This window comes from Salvia splendens, chromosome 3 (assembly GCF_004379255.2).
Source record: "Salvia splendens isolate huo1 chromosome 3, SspV2, whole genome shotgun sequence".
Taxonomy (NCBI): Eukaryota; Viridiplantae; Streptophyta; class Magnoliopsida; order Lamiales; family Lamiaceae; genus Salvia; species Salvia splendens.
The window spans coordinates 33,492,723-33,512,148 of record NC_056034.1 but is presented as its reverse complement, the minus strand read 5'-3'; the positions used below and the strand labels follow the sequence as shown (position 1 = coordinate 33,512,148).

Below are 19,426 nucleotides of genomic sequence, written 5' to 3'. Positions count from 1 at the left end.
GTTCTTGAGCAAGATCAAATCCTATATATCCGTGCAGGTTTGGGCCACGAGTATGATTCTGTGATGGAAACAATCACTTCAAGAGGTGATATGTGGGCAGTGCAAGATGTCACTGCACTCTTGCTTAGTTTTGAATCGAGACTGGATAGTGGAAAGCAATCAACTGTGGGAGCAGATGGAGTGCTACCAACTGCAAATTTTGCCCAGGTTTCTGGACAAAGAAGGGATAACAACTATCAAAGTAATCGATGAGGATTCTCTGGAAAAAGTGAAGGAGGTCGAGGACACTTCGGGGGTAGGTCATCGAGGGGAGGTCGTGGAGAAAGAGGCTTTAGTTCCAAAATTATTTGTCAATTGTGCCAAAAACCTGGACATGGAGCGGATAGGTGCTGGCACAGATATGAACAAGGCTTCACTCCACATCCAACTCAACAAGGCAGGCAGCAACAACAATCTAATCCCTCTGCTAACATGGTTCAAACTCGAGCTCATCATCCACTTCCTCCTCCATCCATCAGACCTCCATCAGAGTGCAACTTTGAGGGTAGCCAACTGACTTCTTGGTACTCGGATTCAGGAGCCACAAATCATATCTCTAATGACCTTTCGAACCTCAACATTAGCAGTGAGTATCATGGAGGTAAACAACTTATTTTGGGGAATGGTTCTAGGGTTGACATTGATCATATTGGGGAATCAAGTATTTGTTCTGTTTCTTCACACTGCTCTAAACCTTATTTTCTCAAAATTTTGCTTCATGTCCCTGCTATCACTAAAAATCTGTTGAGTGTGTCACAATTTGCTAGAGATAATGGAGTATTTTTTTTAATTTCACTCTACTCATAGTCTTGTTAAGGACCAGGACAGCCATCAAGCAATCCTCAAGAGAACTCCAACAAGCAATCCTCAAGGGTTCTCATGATCAAGGTCTTTACCGCTTCTTTCCGCCTAAGTCTGTTGTCATTCCAACACCTACAAATCCAGCAGTTCTTCCTCCTACATCATGCTCAGCCACCTTAGCTTCCTCTGATGTTTCTAGTGTAGGCCTATGGCATAGGAGATTAGGTCATCCAACTTTTGGCATTGTAGCACATGTTCTGAATAGATGTAATATTCCTTTTTATTCAATGAAAACATCCCCTCTTTGTCATCCATGTTGTGTCTCCAAAGCTCATAGGCTCCCAAATTCTGATTCTAAATCTACATACTCTCATCCTCTTGAACTTGTTCATAGTGATTTATGGGGTCCTTCCCAGACAACTTCAACGTGTGGATACTCCTATTATGTTACTTTTATTGATCAATTCAGTAGACATACTTGGATTTACCTCTTGAAGTTGAAAAGTGATGTTTATGCTGCATTTAAGAACTTTAAAGCTTTGGCTGAAAATTTTTTGTATACCAAAATTAAAGTTCTTCAAAGTGATTGGGGAGGATAGTTTCAAGGATTATCTGGCTTTCTGAAAGATAGTGGAATTCATCACCGTTTGTCATGCCCACACACACATCAACAAAACGGTCTAACTGAAAAGAAGCACATGCATATTGTTGAAACTGGTCTTACCCTCTTATCTCAAGCTAACTTGCCTCCTAAATTTTGGGATGACTCGTTCTTGACTGCAGTTCATCTGATCAACAGACTACCCTCAAAGATCATCAACACGAAATCTCCTTTTGAAATGCTCTTCAAGAAACAACCTGATTACACTATTTTGAGAGTATTTGGGTGTCTTTGCTACCCTCTCACGAGGCCTTACAACACCAATAAGCTGCAGTACAGATCGCAAGCTGCTACATTTCTTGGATATAGCAGCTCCCACAAAGGTTGCAAGGCCTTACTCCCTCATGGTAAAGTTATAGTTTCAAGAGATGTTGTTTTTCACGAGTCATCATTCCCTTACAAGGAGACACCAATTCTTGCAACTCAAACTCATTCCTCGTCCTCTCTTTCACCTTCTGTTGTACCAGTGAGTTGTTTGCCAACTCCTTATCCATGTATCATAGACCACATCACTCCATCTCCACCTACTCTAAACTGATCACTCACTCCCTTCGTATACTAGCTTGTCCTCATCTGCTCCTACTACTACTCATGATATCATTACCACTGATTCTGCCTCTCCTACTCACAATTCTTCACCTTCTGCTCCTTCTCATAAAATGGTGACAAGGTCTAAAGCAGGCATCTTTAAGCCTAAGGTCTTCACTGTTGCCATCCCCGAAATTCTCTTACCCAAATCCGCTCTTGCAGCTCTACTTATACCTGTCTGGAAGCAAGCAATGCTAGAGGAATACCTTGCTCTTTTTAAAAACAAGACATGGATTGTAACCACTCTCCCTCCTGGTAAAAATCTGATTTGGTCTACCTGGATTTTCAAACTCAAAAAGCTCATTGATGGAAGCATTGCTAGATACAAAGCCAGACTTGTGGCTCAAGGATTCTCACGGCAGCCCGGTTCTGACTTTCATGATACGTTTAGTCCGGTAGTAAAGCCAAATACTATTCGTTTTATTCTTAGTGTTGCTATTACTGCTAGTTGGTTTATCAATCATCTTAACGTCAACAATGCCTTTCTCTATGGGGAATTGAAGGAGGATATTTACATGAAACAACCGGTTGGTTTCGAACAAGGCTCTACATCCCTTGTGTGCAAATTGAATAAAGCACTCTATGGCCTCAAACAAGCTTCACGAGCTTGGTTTTATACCATTCACTTGAAGGGGTAGGCAGTGGAAGCGTGCGTTCTAACAGATCACATAAAATTCTGATCTATTTAGTAGATTATTTAGACAAATTCTATTCGCGTAATTTTTCACATGTATCATGCTCATAACTTGAATTTAAGCATGCTTTAGCACAAATAATCCCTAAAACACGCTTGCTGCGGAGTTGGCCAATTTACCTCGTTGATTCACTGAAGAATCAAAGATGGCTCGCGTCTTCTCCACGTGAAGATCTTGAGTACTAAACCAAGGATCTTCTGACTGATTCCCGGACTGTAATCTGATATCAGTGTGGGCTGATCTCACCAGAGAACTAGGACTTAAATAAAGAAGACAGAAATCCTATCTCCCGAAGGAGAGGGAAATCTCCCGAAGGAGACGAAAATTTTGGAAGAAAATACAAGTGTATTTTCTGTCTCCTTTATTCTTCTATTTATATTTAGTCACATATTGGGTCCAGTCAGGGATCTATGGAAGGATTTGGATATGGTCTCCCCCAATTAGCTTTTTACTAATTAAATTGAACCCACAATTTAATATAAGCTTATATTGGAATATTACGAGCAACCACTACAGAAGTAATATTGCACTGCCCATCCAATTCTGAAATTACAAGTATTCCGGGTTTCCATTTGTTTATCATCAATTTCCCGCGCTTAAGATAGAAACGTCCATTAATTAATCAATGTCTGCTATCGACTTAATTAATTAACATATTATTATCTCCAAGAGTGGACTTAGCAAGAAACGCTTATTTATTATTCATAGAGTAATCAAACTCCAACTAGCTAGGTTCCGAATAATAAACCTTGTTTCGAACTTCTCTTGTGGACGTTATCAAACGAGACCCACCTCGCGCAGGATTCAATATAATAGCAATCCTAGCACTGCTAGATATTAATCACCACTACCTAATATACTAGGATTCTTTGGTTGCGAAAAACCCACACCTTTTGGTAAGTCAAAGTAGTGCATATTCAATACTGTATGCTCAATGCTAACGTACATTGATTAAGAAATTAATTATCAAGACCTCGTCTTTCAGTAGATAGCATAAAGACTCGTCTTGCTGTTAGATCCAATTCAGTGCTATACCACACCAATGTCATCTTATTTCAGTAAGGCTTAGAAATATGCGGACTGACATTGCAACCTTTCACGATAGGTAGTCTAGGCCTATCTAGGTTGTGAAATTCTTATTTTTCTTTGTTAAGCATTGACCGTGTTACCTTAAAGTGGACGACGCCCACAACCGGTCTACTAAAATAAAGACTTAGACTTTGTTACGTTGCTTATACATTTAAATATGCAATAAACATCCATTAAATGTAAAATATAACAACATTATGACAAAAATAATTTGTTTCATTCCTTTGGAAAATAACATATAGAGTTTTACAGTATTCAATCACTCGAAAGGTGATTTCTAGTATACAAACTCTAACATCCCTCGGTTTTTGTCTCTCTCGGATTTGCTCAATCTCGAGCTGATGCGTCCCTGTTTCATAAGTCCTCAAATGGAGACATCATCTACATTCTTCTCTACGTTGATGACATGTTGGTGACTGGCTCTAATTCGACGTCCATAAAAAAGGTGATCGACCAATTGAATGCTCACTTTTCTTTAAAAGTAAAAGATCTTGGGGAAGTTAGGCAATTTCTGGGTATTGAAGTCACAAAAACCCAACAAGGCTTTCATCTTGGCCAAGAAAGCTACGTTAAAGATCTTCTAAAAAAGTGAAAATGAATGATACAAAGAGTTGCCCACTCCCATGATATCCAACTGCTGAACTCAGCAAAGTCATTGGAAATCCCTCAATCGATGGAAAGGTGTATAGGAGTACAGTAGAGGTACTGCAATACGCCACCATTACTCGACCTAACATCAGCTTTGCAGTAAATAAAGTGAGTCAATACATGGCGAACCCACTCGATTCACATTAGAAGGCCGTAAAAAGGATCCTCGGGTATCTTGCCGGAACATTAGACTATGGCATTAACATTACGAGATCAAATGGGAAAATTACAGCTTTCTCCGATGCTGATTGGGCATTCGATCTTGATGACAAAAGGTCCACGACCGGATATTGTGTGTATCATGGGTCGAACCTGATATCGTGGTGTGCCAAAAAACAGTCGGTGGTATCGAGGTCAAGCACGGAGGCAGAGTATCGAAGTCTAGCGCATGTTGCCTCGGAGGTGACGTGGATGCAATCGATTCTGAGTGAGTTGAAAATTAAGCCTGGAGGAGTATTGATAATTTGGGTGGATAACTTGAGTGCAATTGCCTTGGCCTCAAACCCTGTTCTTCATGCTCGGACAAAGCATATTGAAATATATTTGCACTTTGTGAGAGACAAAGTGATAAGGAAGGAACTGGATGTACGACATGTGCCATCAGTTGATCAAATTGTTGATATGTTCACAAAGCTGCGGAGCATGCAATTCTTCGCGAAGTTGAGAAACAAACTTGGGGTCTGTTCCTTAACATCGCTTGAATTGAGGGAAGGTGTTGAAACTACTCACGACTTGATGAATGAAGAAACGAGCTCGAGCAAAAAATATGGATGTTATGCAGCACGTGTGGATATTGATTGTGAAGATAAGGAATCCAAAGCAGTTCCACCTCAGCTCATGAATTGGAAAGCTGCTCTGTTGGGTCACTAACAACGTGGGTGAAATGGTGGTTAGAAGAAGGGATGATGGACCATGATCTAGTTAGTTTCAGATTGCACGTTCTGTCAGTTACAGTAGATGACTATATATATAGCTTATTTTGTAACTTGTTGATCATCCGAAAATCATATCAGAAATGCAATTCAAAACTTACACAATGAAATTCTTTTGTTTACTTTCTTTTATTGCCATTTTCGTTTATTGCTATAGAGGATGACTTCCTCTGATCTGGACTTGTGGATGAGTGTAGTTTTGCTCAAACCTATGCCAATATCGAGCTGTTGAATGGCCAGGTTTCTCGCACAATTGGCAGATAATCTTGTTCCCACTTCTTCCAAAACCTCTGCCTCCACGACCTCCTCTTTGATTTCTGTCTCCACCTCTTCCACCATTGAAGTTAAACTTGTTGTAGGAAGGCACATCCTTCTTTTGCCCTACTGAAAGAACAGGTTTGTGCAGGTGTCGTTTCAAGCAAAGGGTGTATCCTACTGATCAGTATGGAAGTCCCTGCTAAACCTGAACCTTGTATCAATAATTCCTCAACCCTCTTCTATTGGGTAGTATAGTGAAGGTAGGGTTCGAATCCCACAGAGATGAATGCGTTTTGGGAATTGTGGTGATATTCTGGAAAGGTTTGGTTAGCTACCACGCTTTGGGTTGAGACTTATCTAGGCTGGAATTTAAGGTAGTACTCTACTGACTAGGAGGCGGGAGAGATGTTAAACAGACGGCTGTGTACGTGTGAGTGGGGAACATGATGTTTGGCTAATAAGTGTAGAAGGTACGAGTTTACTATAAAAGGCTAAACGGAATATCAGAGGAAAAGAGGTAGTTAGGCGACTAGACCTGCAGATCTGAAAAGTAACAGCTGAAAAGTAAGGACAAAAGTAAAAAGTTGTTAAAAAGCAAAAGTGGTGCCAAACTTGGATGGAGATGTTGTCTTCTTCAACATAAATCAAATCAGATCGGCAAAACCAGATTCATCACCATAAAAACACAGATTAACAACTTCAAGAACACAAATCTACGATTAAAACTTCAAATCAAAAGATCGAACACTGAAACTGCAACTAAGCTTACTGGTCAACATGTAGGGTAGCAGAAATCACGTAAACTGGGTTTTCACACTTAACTAATTCAGATCTAAAATCTAACAGCTATCTAGACTTGCAAACTCAGAGAGATTAACTGCAGAAGTTAAAACATGCGATTCCACACTGGAAATTACCGTAACAGCTAGATCTAAGCTATCTAGGCAGAAAGAAGCGAAAACAGACATGAACCGATGCTGGAAAACAACTTCATATTCAATAAAACGTTTGGATCACAACTAAGACTTCAAAGTAAGCAAAATACTGGAAATGCGAAAGATCCAACGTAGAGAAAACAAACAAGATTAACTAGAAAGCAAATAAAGATAATGCTGAAGGAGGGATCTACCGAAGAGAAATTACTAACTAAGCGTAGGAGTTAACTAACTAATTGATGATTATTCTCTCTCCAAGTGGCTTCCTTTTATAGGGAGGCCTCCCTTGATTTTTAGGGTAGACTTCGAACATGAAATGACTCTTTTGCCCCCTTGCTTGCGGCTGATCTTCCCAGCTATCCTTCTTCTCCATCTCGAGCCTTTTTGGCATGCATACTGGTCAGGATAACATCATCCTAACGCCCTTTCCACCTGAAGTATCCGAAGCTTTGCCTACTGGCTAGAACACTCAACATGCACACTTAAGCAACTGTTTTTGCAGATATAATCCAATCATGAACATCATACTGACCAGTAACCAAGGCCTAGAATACGACTTATCAAACTGCTCACACTTACCACATGTTTGTCCTTAAGCGTGAAGAACAAACAAAAAGAAGTAAGTCGAATTCTAGCCTGGTTACTCCTCTGACCGACTCTATCCTACCCTAGACTCTAACTATGATGCAAAGAAAACACATAACAAAGACAAACACATAAAAGAAAACTAAAACACTTAGACACATTAACACAGTAATTGTGCTATATTTTCAACCATCCCTCCCCTCGGGATCAGGTGCAATCCGGCCTTAGACAGCCTTGAACTTCCGCCGCCCCCCTTTTCTCTCCCAGTCAGTATATCCGCTCGTCAAGATCGCCCAAACTTTCGGCCAAACACTAGGTTCACTCAGTCACTCATACCTCTCCGGGAATATTAGGACTGTATTCTCTCATAGTGCTCAACCACAATTGCTTCGGACTTAGATTTCACGTGCAGCTACTGAAGGGCTTAAAGGCTTGCAACGGGGCTATTGGTTTGTAGTGTTTTGGGTGGATGTTCCTAAGGCTCTAAGGTTCAAAAACTTCTATTTTATTTGATGTGGGGGAACTGTGTGCATTTGGGCTCTTGGTTGTTGCTTCTCTTGGCTAGCGCTTCTGGATTTGATCTCCAACTGGTCAGTAGCTTCTTGTGGCTTCGCCACCCTTATTCCTTCTCTTTCTTTTTTGTGGTCAAGTTTTTCTGACCATTTTTCTTCATATTCTTCTTTTTGTTTTCTTTGTGGCTTCGCCACCCTTATTCCTTCTTTTTTTGGGACCTGGGATGACTCCCTGGTCGATTTTCTTCCTTGAGTCTTCAATCACTCTTGCCCAGTTGGATTCTGCTTTCTTGTACACCTTTCTGGCCAGTGAGCTTTACTCGTCTTATGCCTTGCACGCACACAGTTCCAGGGGTTAGGGGTTATATCTGGGTATATGCCTGGCTAGAAAGTGGGGTTCTAAGGGTTGGAAAAATAATACTACCTCCGTCCCTGAAAATTCGTCCCAGTTTTCCATTTTCGTCCGTCCCCCAAAATTTGTCCCATTTCACTTTTACCATTTTTGGTAGTGGGTCCCATATTCCACCAACCCATTCCTACTCACATTTTATTATAAAACCAATATATAAAAGTAGGTCCCACAATCTACTAACTTTTTCAACTCACTTTCCATTATATTTCTTAAAACCCGTGCCCGGTCAAACTGGGACGAATTTTGGGGGACGGAGGTAGTATATATATTCTTTCTTTTTTTTGGGGGGGGGTTCCTACTGCCTTCAGTGTTGATACACGCAGTCACTTCACCCTAGGCACCTTGTGGCAGCCACTCTTTTTTTTTCGAATTAGTGGAAAGTGGTTCCACTTTAGGCTTTTAACTCACATTCAAAGAGGGCTTTCGTGTTTGGCTCTAAGGATGGGCTTTTCTTTCATACTTGCATCATCTATCCTGGCTAGGAGGTACTAAGGGGGGTGGTTTCTGTTTTCAGCATGTCGTATCTCCCTCAATTCCCCTCACCGTCAGCTCAGGACAGTTGAGTTTTAAGCCCAATCAATACACAAAGGAAAAAAACTAGACCTAACAAGACACTAACACAAACACATAGACACAGATGACACATATGTACACATGTCATACTGGCCAGTGCATTCCCCCTTCCCACTTCACAATGTCTGTCCTCAGATGGGGCTGTAAAGTGGAAAAAGGTAATGGCCAGTATGGTTGACGCACAGAAATACCAAAACTCAACAAAACATACGTATACTAAAAACTTCTCACACTTAGGCTATATAATAGGCTAAGTGGGAGAGTTTAAAAATCTAAACAGAAACCAACAAAACGAAACATGTATATACAACAAACTCCTCACACTTAGACTATATAATAGGCTAAGTGTGAGTTGACATGCATACAAGAAAGAAAAACAGAAAAACACAAAAAACACAAAAACACAAACACATGCGCCAAAAATAGCAAACCCTTTACTTCTCACACTTAGACTATTGCGTAGGCTAAGTGTTATGAAAGGGGTTTGCGCACGTACTACACAGATTATACTACCTAAAAAAACAAAACACAATTAAAATATGAAAAACTAAAAACTGAAAATAAAAAGAAAACTAACCGGTCAGGTGGGGTGGTGGTCACTTGTTCCTCCTGCTCCTTCGCGGGGCAGGTTGTGGTGCAGGTGGTTCTTCCGGTTGCTCCTCCTCATTCTCGGACTGCTTGTTCCCAGATTCTGCCGACTCTTCAGCGTCTCCTTCATCTTGTTATGCCTCTTCTTTCTGCTCTGCTTCTTTCGTCTTGGTTAATACCTCCTCTGATACTCGTGGTTCATTAGTTCGGCCTCCATGGCCACTCGGTCCAGATTCACGGACCAACTTCCCGGTTCCCAACTCTTTCAAGATTTCTTCCATCACAGTTGCCAAACGGCTTAACTCCGCTCTTGCTTTTCGATTCTCTTCCGCCAACTCTTCCACTGCCTTCTCTAGCCTTTCCTGTCTCTGCTCCTGATCTTGTGTTCCCGGATGTGCTGCAGATCTCCCAGTCGGTATAGCTTCTTCTCCCATTGCGTAGAAACGTGGTACGCCCTGCCTCATGTAAACGGTGTTCGTTCGGACGAACAAAGGTGTATCAAAGAGACCAGGAGGATCCACCATGATCTGGTAGGATAAGTCTTCGGTCTCCGTGATGATGATGTTGTTTCTGACGAACACTCCCAAGATATGGCAGAGAGTGAGGTTTCTCGCTGGGTGGGTGACAATTAGATGGCATTGGTAGGCGGTCCAAAAACCCAGATGTAACTTCCTTCCGTGCTTGGCGCACCAGAGAAGGTATAATTCCGTCATCGATGTCCTAACAGCGGAGTTCGACTGTCCCAACAGATTGAAGTCCAAGTGATGCTGGACTAGGCGTAGGATTGGGTTATTGAAATGGCTTGAGCGAGAGAGAGTGGATGCAAATACTCCAGAGGCTGGGTGAGTTAACTCCTCCCATGCCGCCTGGGGCTCAAATTCCACATGTCTGCGGGGAATTCCCCGCTCCCTACTTCTCCACTCAGGCCCTACGGCCTCCTCCAAACTGCACATTCCCAGACGCACGGTCCACTCAATCAGATTCATCCGTATCTCTCCGCCAAACAGCCTAAAACTGATACATTCCTCATCTAGATCAGTGGTGACCTTAAACCTAAAGGTCGTGAAAAACTCCTTCGCTAATCTAACCGGGACACTCGGATCTCTATTCTCCAACAACCATTCCAATCCTAACGCGTGCAAATAAGAGAGAAACTGCTCGCGGGCACCCAACTCATCTAAAGAAGGAATATGAAGTACCTTTCCGCTCTTCACTTGCTTACTCCCTTCATCCTTGCTATCAAAAACTTTTTGTAGCTCCTTCGAGTCGAAAAGCTTCATCTCCTCCGTTATCTCGTCAGTGAAGTCCACTGTCCACCTCCGGTACCTTAATCTCTCTACCGGTGGGTGGACTAACTCCCGATGATCATCCAGAAGCTGTTGTTCGGCGTACTCCTCATCCTCCAAAGAGATATCGCTGTCGGAGGCTGATTCCTCGCTGGCAGCGTATTCGCTATCACTTTGTTCCCTCCGGTGTTCCTGGGCTCGCTGAATTGACTCAGTAATGACTATGCCAGTGTTCACTGTACGTGGCTTCTTGTTGCTGGGCTTCTTCTTCATAGGGGCCTTCCCATTTCATTTTCTCTCTTCACGGTATCTAACTTCCTCTCCGTCATCCTTGTCTTTCTCTTCTTCGGATTTCTTCTCAGCTTGTGTTGAAAATTTGTCCTGGGCAGTAGGACTGGTCTCCTTGTAGCCTACTGACCTGGATGCGAGGTCTAGACCCTCAGCCATCCCGTCAGTCTCTTCACCTTGGCCACTCAGTGTTGGAGAGACCGCTTCTGTTTCCATTGCAGTATCCTCTAGGTCAGTAACAGGTAAAGACTCCTCCCCAGGTTTTGTGGGAGTGGTCCTCTCTTCTTCACTCAAGATCTCCACGGGATCTGCCTCCGTGTTCGGCTTCGCCTTACTAGCTGCCCACTTTCCTAAGCATCGTTGAGATACCCTTTGCGCATTTGGCTGTTCTGCCCTAGGGTCGCCCTTCAACACCAACTTCCTCTTTACTGCCTTCAGTTTAGTCACCGGAGGTGCTACTGGTTTTGGTACCTCCGCTCTTGCCTCTGTTTCTTCTGCTTCCACATGCACTTTTTCATTCTCTCCTATTGCACGTGATGCGAGGTCTAGCCCCTTAGCCACCACGGCAGTGTCATCTTCCATTCGATTGACATCATCTAAAATAGCCAGAAATTCCTCATCGGTCATTAGGCCCTGCTTCTTGGCTGATTCGTTCAGATCTATCTCCTCCCTCGCCACTTTTCGGAGAACGACTCCCGCCGTCAGCGTTTTCTCTGACTCAACTGCTCCTTGTAGGCTCCCATGTTTTTGACCTTTCCTCACTTCACGTTCTTCCGAGTCGGAATCGTAATGAGCTGAAATGGGGTCAATCTTCATTGAATCACTGTGTTGTGGAGTTTCTGAGGGTTCCGAGGACGTAGGTGGTGGGGTAGTCGATGGAGCTTCTCTTTCTGGTGGAATTCCGGAGGAAGTCGCAATGGGGGTGGGGAGTGTTGCTGTAGATGGCACAATCGGTTCCGAAGGTTTTTCTCCCATTACTTTCTCTTGTCCCCCGATTTGACCCAAACTGGCCAGCGCCGCCGACCAATCCCTATTGGGGTCCTGCTGTCGAAGAAACGCCGCCATTGCTTCCAAGGAGACCATTGTTGTAGCTTGAGGAGCCGGCTCCGATGGTTGCGGTTGCGGTTGCGGTTGCGGTTGCGGTTGCGGGCTCGGCGGCCGTTCTTCCCGCGGCGGTGGTGATTCTGGTTTTTCTTCCCTGCGGTTTGAAGGGGGTTTGATTTTTGTTGCGAATTCTTTCCTTCCCATGGCTTAGATCTGTGAAATTCTGGGTATGAAGTGGGGGTTGGTGTTTGTGGGGTGATGGTGGAAATTTTGCAGAGAGAAAAATTGCAGAGTGAAATTGTGAAGTGAAAATGGGAGAGACGGTTGGTTATGGGTTGGAATAGGGCAGTTGTGGGTTTGCAACCGATTATAGGCGAATCCAAACCGCGTCGTTTCGAGGGAGAGGCGGTTGAGAATACTGACTCCTGATTGGTCGGCGTATCCACTCTCTCTGCTCACGCGCCCCTTCCAGCCACTGCCACCCTGCAAAAGCTGCAAAAAGTCCACAAATTCAAATTCGTCCCTTAATGATTTCCCCCTATATTTCCTAGATTAGAAATAAAGTAAAAAGGACAGTTAAATAAAATAGGAGTTTCACCAAAATGGTATTATGATGGTCAGTACGTACTCCCAATTAATATTTGAGGTCCGAAAAATAATTTTGGTTTTTCTTAAAACTAACTAGCTTGCAAAGGTTCAAATTAATTAACTACCACATATGTACCATATTTACATCTTCCTTAGGAAAATTGGAATTCTACTTTGCCAGCATATGTACATTACGCTAAAAGAAGCTAGCCCAGTGGAATTCCAATCTCCATCCTACCGGTCAGTATGAAACCTGAATATGTGGTTGCAGTGGGATCTCATACACTACAGCCACATCACTATTGGCCAAAAAAACCTTCAGGCTATGCCCATTCACAATAAAGGGTTCAGAGTTAGGAAGACTCCTTGAAATCTCCACTGCTCCATTAGAACGGAGTGCGGTGATGACATAAGGCCCTGTCCATTTCGACTTGAGTTTTCCAGGCATGAGCTTCAACCTCGACTGGAAGAGTAGTACTTTCTGCCCAACATGAAGATCTTTGGTCCTCAGATTCCTGTCGTGCCACAATTTGGTTCGCTCTTTGTACCACATGGCTGAATCAAACGACTCCAATCTGAGTTCCTCTAACTCCTGCAGCTGCAGCTTCCTTTCCTCTTCACAGGCTGTAGCATCCATATTCACTTTCTGTACTGCCCAGTATGCCCAGTGTTCAATTTCAACCGGTAAATGGCACATCTTCCCAAAAATGATCCGGTACGGGGATATTCCTATGGGGGTCTTGTAGGCTGTACGATAGGCCCAAAGAGCATCCTCTAACCTCACACTCCAATCCTTCCTAGAAGGATTTACAGTCTTCTCCAGAATCTTCTTTATCTCTCGGTTAGAAATCTCTGCTTGGCCATTAGCTTGCGGATGATAGGGGCTCGAAAGTCTATGGTGCACACCGTACTTTTTTATTACAGCTTCAATTGTACAGTTACAAAAGTGTGTACCTTGATCAGATATGATCGCCCTCGGAACTCCGAACCGGCTGAAGATCTGACTCTTTAAGAACTTGGCCACCTCATTTGCTTCACACGTGCTCGTGGCCTTTGCTTCTACCCATTTGGAAACGTAATCCACCGCGACTAGGATATACAGATTGCCATAGGATGAAGGGAAAGGCCCCATGAAATCCATTCCCCATATGTCGAACAGCTCACAAACGATGATGGGTACCTGCGGCATTTCATCCCGGGCAGATATTCCTCCGGTCAGTTAGCAACGTTCACAGCTTCTGCAGAATTCGTATGCATCCTTGTTGAGGGTTGGCCAATAAAAATCGCTATCCAGAATCTTCCTTGCCGTCTTCTTGGACCCAAAATGTCCTCCACACGCTAACGAATGGCAATGGATCAAGACATCCCTCTGCTCCTAGTCAGGAATGCACCTCCTTATCACTTGATCGGATCCCACTCTCCACAGATAGGGGTCGTCCCAAAAATAGTATTTTGCTTCACTCTTAATCTTCATTCTTTGGGCCTTGGTAATACTCGGCACTTCTGGAAGCTCTCCAGTCACCAGGTAGTTGGCTAGGTCTGCATACCATGGTTCTTGCCCTACCTTTTCTTTCCCTCTTGCTGTATCATACTGGCCAGTAAGCTTCATCACTTCTTTCCAGTCAATTTCCCTGACCTCAAAGATCACCTCACATAAATGCTCCTCTGGAAACTTGTCGTGCACTTCTTCGCTGTTTCCATCTTGCACTATTCTACTCAAATGGTCTGTCACCTTGTTCTCGACTCCTTTCTTATCTTCCACTTCCCAATCAAATTCTTGTAACAAGAGCACCCATCGGATCAAACGGAGTTTGGATTCTTTCTTGGCAATCAGATATTTAATCGCTTCATGGTCAGTATATACGATGACCTTGGATCCTAACAAGTATGGCCGGAACCTCTCGAAAGAATACACCACTGCCAGCATCTCATTTTCAGTGATATCGTAATTCCGCTGGGCTTGATTCAGAGTCTTAGATGCATAAAAAATTACGTACCTCTTCCCATCGATCTTCTGACCCAGTACGGCTCCCACTGCATAGTCGCTGGCGTCACACATTACTTCGAAAGGATAGTCCCAGTCAGGAGCCCGTGTGATAGGTGCGGATATCAGCTTTTCCTTGAGAAGGTTGAAAGTAGCCTTGCATTGCTCATCAAAAACGAACTCCACTTCATTCTGAAGAAGTCGGGTAAGGGGTTGGGCGATCTTGGAGAAATCCTTGATAAATCTTTGATAAAATCCGGCGTGCCCCAGAAAGCCACTTATCCCCTTCTGATCAGTAGGAAATGACAATTTGGATATAACGTCCACCTTGGCTCGATCCACCTGGATTCCTCTCTCTGAGACCACGTGTCCTAGAACAATCCCCTCGGTGACCATAAAATGACACTTCTCAAAGTTCAAAACCAAACTCTTTGCTTGACACCTTTTGAGAACTATGTCTAAGTGATTAAGGCATGAGTCGAAAGAATCTCCGTAGAACGTAAAGTCATCCATAAATATCTCTATACAGTCCTCAATTAGATCGGAGAATATGCTCATCATACATCTTTGAAACATACCTGGAGCGTTGCATAGGCCGAAAGGCATGCGTCTGTATGCATAGGTTCCGAGTGGGCAAGTGAATGTAGTCTTATCCTGGTCCTCAGGATCCATGTAAATTTGGAAATATCCGTTGTATCCATCCAAAAATCAAAAGTACTTCTTACCAGCTAGTCTCTCCAACATTTGGTCGATGAAAGGCAAAGGGAAATGGTCCTTCCTCGTTGCATTGTTCAGCTTTTGGTAATCGATGCACATTTGCCAACCCGTGACTAGCCTCGTTGGGATCAGCTCATTCCTCTCATTTTGAACGACTTGGATTCCCGACTTCTTTGGAACCATGTGGATCGGGCTGACCCACTCACTGTCCGGCACTGAATAGATAATCCCTAGCGACAACAATTTCAAGATTTCCTTCAATATTTCTTCTCGCATGTTAGGGTTTACCTTCCTTTGAGCATCTTGATGCGCTTTTGCTCCTTCCTCCAGCCTAATATGGTGCATGCAGACGTCGGGGCTTATCCCCACCAAATCTGTAAGACTCCATCCAATCGCTTTCTTGTTCTTGCTCAGTACAGTCAGTAGCCTCGCCTCTTGTTCCTTTGTAAGGCTGCTGCTGATCATCACTGGATATGAGTTCTCCTCTCCGAGGAAAGCATACTTCAGATTCGACGGCAGTTTCTTCAGCTCGACTTGGGGTGGAAGTGTGTCTTCGGGTAGAGGGTTTCTTTCAGCTTCTCCTTCTTTTTCCAATTCTCCCCCTGGGGGTTCCTCTATACTAGCTGGTAGCTGAGCCCCTGTGGCTCCAATGAACTCTGATTTCTGGCAAAATTCCTTGATCGCTCCTTCTATTTCTTCATCAATCAACCCTTGGCTACTGATCAGATCACACCATGCAGCAGCTTCTACGTTAGCCTGCTCATACACATCTAAAGCTTGAAGTTTCTCCTGCAATAGTTCGGTCTCAAGAAAATCTTGGACTAAGGGGTCAATCACATCAACATAACATAAGTTTTCAGAATCAATAGGCTTCTTCATGGCCTCATTGATATCGAAAGTAAATTTCTCCCCATGGAAATCAATGCAAATTGTCCCCTCAGCCATTCTACTATTGTCTTGGCCGTTCTAAAAAATGGTCTCCCTAAAAATATGCCGCTAGATTCCCTAGCCTCAGACTCACTCATTTTAATCACATAAAAGTCAGCAGGGTAGGTAAAATCATGCACTCTAACCAACACATTCTCTAAATCACCCTCAGGACTTATGCATGACCTATCAGCCAGTTGGATCAACTCCCTAGTACTCGACAATCTAACTCCCTTCAATCGGTTATAGATTGACAATGGCATAACATTTATAGATGCCCCCAAGTCACACATTGCATGCTCGACTTTTACATCTCCTACAGTTATGGGTAGAGTGAACATACCTGGGTCGGCTCTCTTGGGTGGTAGTTTTTCCTGCACAATCGCCGACGCTATCCCTTCCACCATGATCTTCCCATCCTCCTGGGCTTTCCCGGCTATGAACTCCTTAATGAATTTCCCAAGAGGGGGTAGCTTCACGGCTTGGAGGAATGGTATGGTGACATCCAATTTCCCAAAAATCGACAAGTAATCCACCGGGTTCTCCTTTCTTTTTGTAACAAAGCGAAAAGGGAATGGTTTATCCCCTTTTCTCTCCTCTACCGGTCCCTCAGCAACCTCCTTGGAATCTTCATTGGGCAAATTCTGGAACTGAGCCTCCGTTCTGGATTCTACCCCTTGATGGGGTTCCTTCCTGACCAGTACGTTCTCGGGTTCACCTCCTCCACATGGCTTCTTCCCCAAGAAAAATGGGTCATGCATCCGAGGTATGGATCTATTAAGCTCTTCCACTGAGATGGTGTCGCCCCTATCTTCGTTCCACTCGGCTCTCCACTTGGTTGTTTCGGTCGAGGTCCATCATAAGCAGTTCCTGACCTCAATGTAACCTTACTCACATTCGACTTTTCGGGTATTTGGACTGTAGACGGGAGTTTCCCTGCATTTCCTTTCAAATCACCTACCGAACTGGCCAGCTGGGCCAACTGCCTATTCATCATATCCATGTTCGCTTTATGTTCCTTCTGGGTATTTTGCATCCCCTGCACTACTTCGTTGTGGGATTGCAACTCGCCCTTGATACCTTGCTGCGACGCGAGCAATTCTCCCATCATGTCCTCCATGGATCGTCTGGTCCTGTAGAATATTGTGACTGATTTGGGCCCTGGTGCTGGTTATACTGGGAACTTTGGTTGGGCTGGAAATTTTGGAAGTTTTGCTGGTTCTGGTTAGGTGGGTATTGGTTATACTGGTCTTGGTGATATTGGTTCTGGTTCTGGTTTTGGAAATGATTTTGGTTCTGATGGTGTTGGGGTGCTTGATTCGACTGATTTTGGTAATTTTGAAAGTTTCTCTGGTGGGGTGGTATGTAGACAGGGTTTGGGTTTTGGTGTTATGGGTTTTGGTTTTGGGATTGTTGGTTCCTTCCTGACCAGTTGAACTGGTGGTCCGGGTTTGCTGGCCCACGGTTGGGGTTTAGGTTCGAGTGGGGGTGATATTGGTTCTGACCTTGCCCTTGGTTTTGATTTTGGTTCCCATCTCCCCATAGAAAATTTGGGTGATCCCTCCATGGTGCGTCCCGTTGTCTCCCTTGGATCCAATTCCCATTTGAGTTAAAATACCCGGCAGCATTAGCCTGCTCCATACTGACCGAGTCGTTCGGCTGATCATAGCTCGGTTCTTGGTTTCCCTGTTCTGCACCCTTGTAGTTCCCAACTGGGGAAGTCGGCGGTGTATTCTTCTCGATTGCGCTCAGGAGTGACTTCTTCAGCTCATCCATTTTCAAATCCATCTTCTGTTCAAGCTTCTGCTCCTGGTCAGTAGACGAGGCACTTGCAACCCTTTCTCGGTTGTATCCATCCCTTGAATGATCATACTCCTTCTTCGCACTCAGTAGTTTCCTTAGGACCCTCTTCGCTTCGCTAACCCGTAGCTGCGTGAAGCTTCCTCCCGACGACGAATTGGTCAGGTCCTTGGTTGTTATGTTATCCCCTCATAGAAGGTATGATGTATCTCAATGTCCGCCATGCGATGATTGGGACATGCATCTAAAAGGCCCATATACCTCGCCCAATAATCGCTCAAAGGTTCATCGTACCCTTGCTTCACACTAGTTATTTCCCTTTTCAGTGCACTTGTCTTGGATGACGGGAAAAACTCGCCTAGGAATACTGACTTGAAATCAGCCCAACTCTCAATGGAGTCGGGGGGCAGGCGCATGAACCAGGTGTTAGCCTCCCCTTTCAGTACGAACGGCAAGGCCTTCAGTCTATAATCATCCTCAGTCGCTCCTGCTGGCCTTCTCTGTGCCCTACAAATTTTACAAAACTCATGCAGGAACTCATACGGCCCTTCGTAGCTCTTCCCGCAGTATGTAGGCAGAATTGCGATCACATGAGGCTTCACATCACAGGCAGTTTGCCCTGGGGTCACAACTATGGCTTGAGGTGGTTCTCCCTCGGTATGTGCGTTCAGCGTCCCGATCTCAGGATCTTCTTCTCTTTGAGCGGCCATCCTTCTCGGGTTTCCCTCTATCCTTGGTATCTCTTCAGTTTTGGTCCTTCTATGGTGTATTGCTCCTTGTCACTACTCGAACCTAAGTCAGACAAAGCCGTCGACAGGCCGGATCGAGTGGTTACGAGTATAGATCCTCGCTGAAGGATCTTCGGTCTCCAGTGGTCAGGAGCCGAACTGCTTCTCATAAACTGAAATAAAAAGAAAGAGAAAAATTATCCACAATATATACGCCAAAGTATCACACACAATAACAATAAATAACGCCATTCATCCCCGGCAACGGCGCCATTTGAAAGAGCAGGTTTGTGCAGGTGTCGTTTCAAGCAAAGGGTGTATCCTACTGATCAGTATGGAAGTCTCTGCTAAACCTGAACCTGGTATCAATAATTCATCAACCCTCTTCTACTGGGTAGTATAGTGAAGGTAGGGGTCGAATCCCACAGAGATGAATGCGTTTTGAGAATTGTGGTGATATTCTGGAAAGGTTTGGTTAGCTACCACGCTTTGGGTTGAAACTTATCTAGGCTGGAATTTAAGGTAGTACTCTACTGACTAGGAGGCGGGAGAGATGTTAAACAGACGGCTGTGTACGTGTGAGTGGGGAACATGATGTTTGGCTAATAAGTGTAGAAGGTACGAGTTTACTATAAAAGGCTAAACGGAATATCAGAGGAAAAGAGGTAGTTAGGCGACTAGACCTGCAGATCTGAAAAGTAACAGCTGAAAAGTAAGGACAAAAGTAAAAAGTTGTTAAAAAGCAAAA

At 44.0% G+C, this 19,426-nt stretch overlaps 1 pseudogene; it reads left to right on the top strand.

The window, feature by feature from the left end:
* LOC121797570 lies at nucleotides 1-136 on the top strand (annotated as a pseudogene).
* Nucleotides 137-19,426: the final 19,290 nt, after the last annotated feature.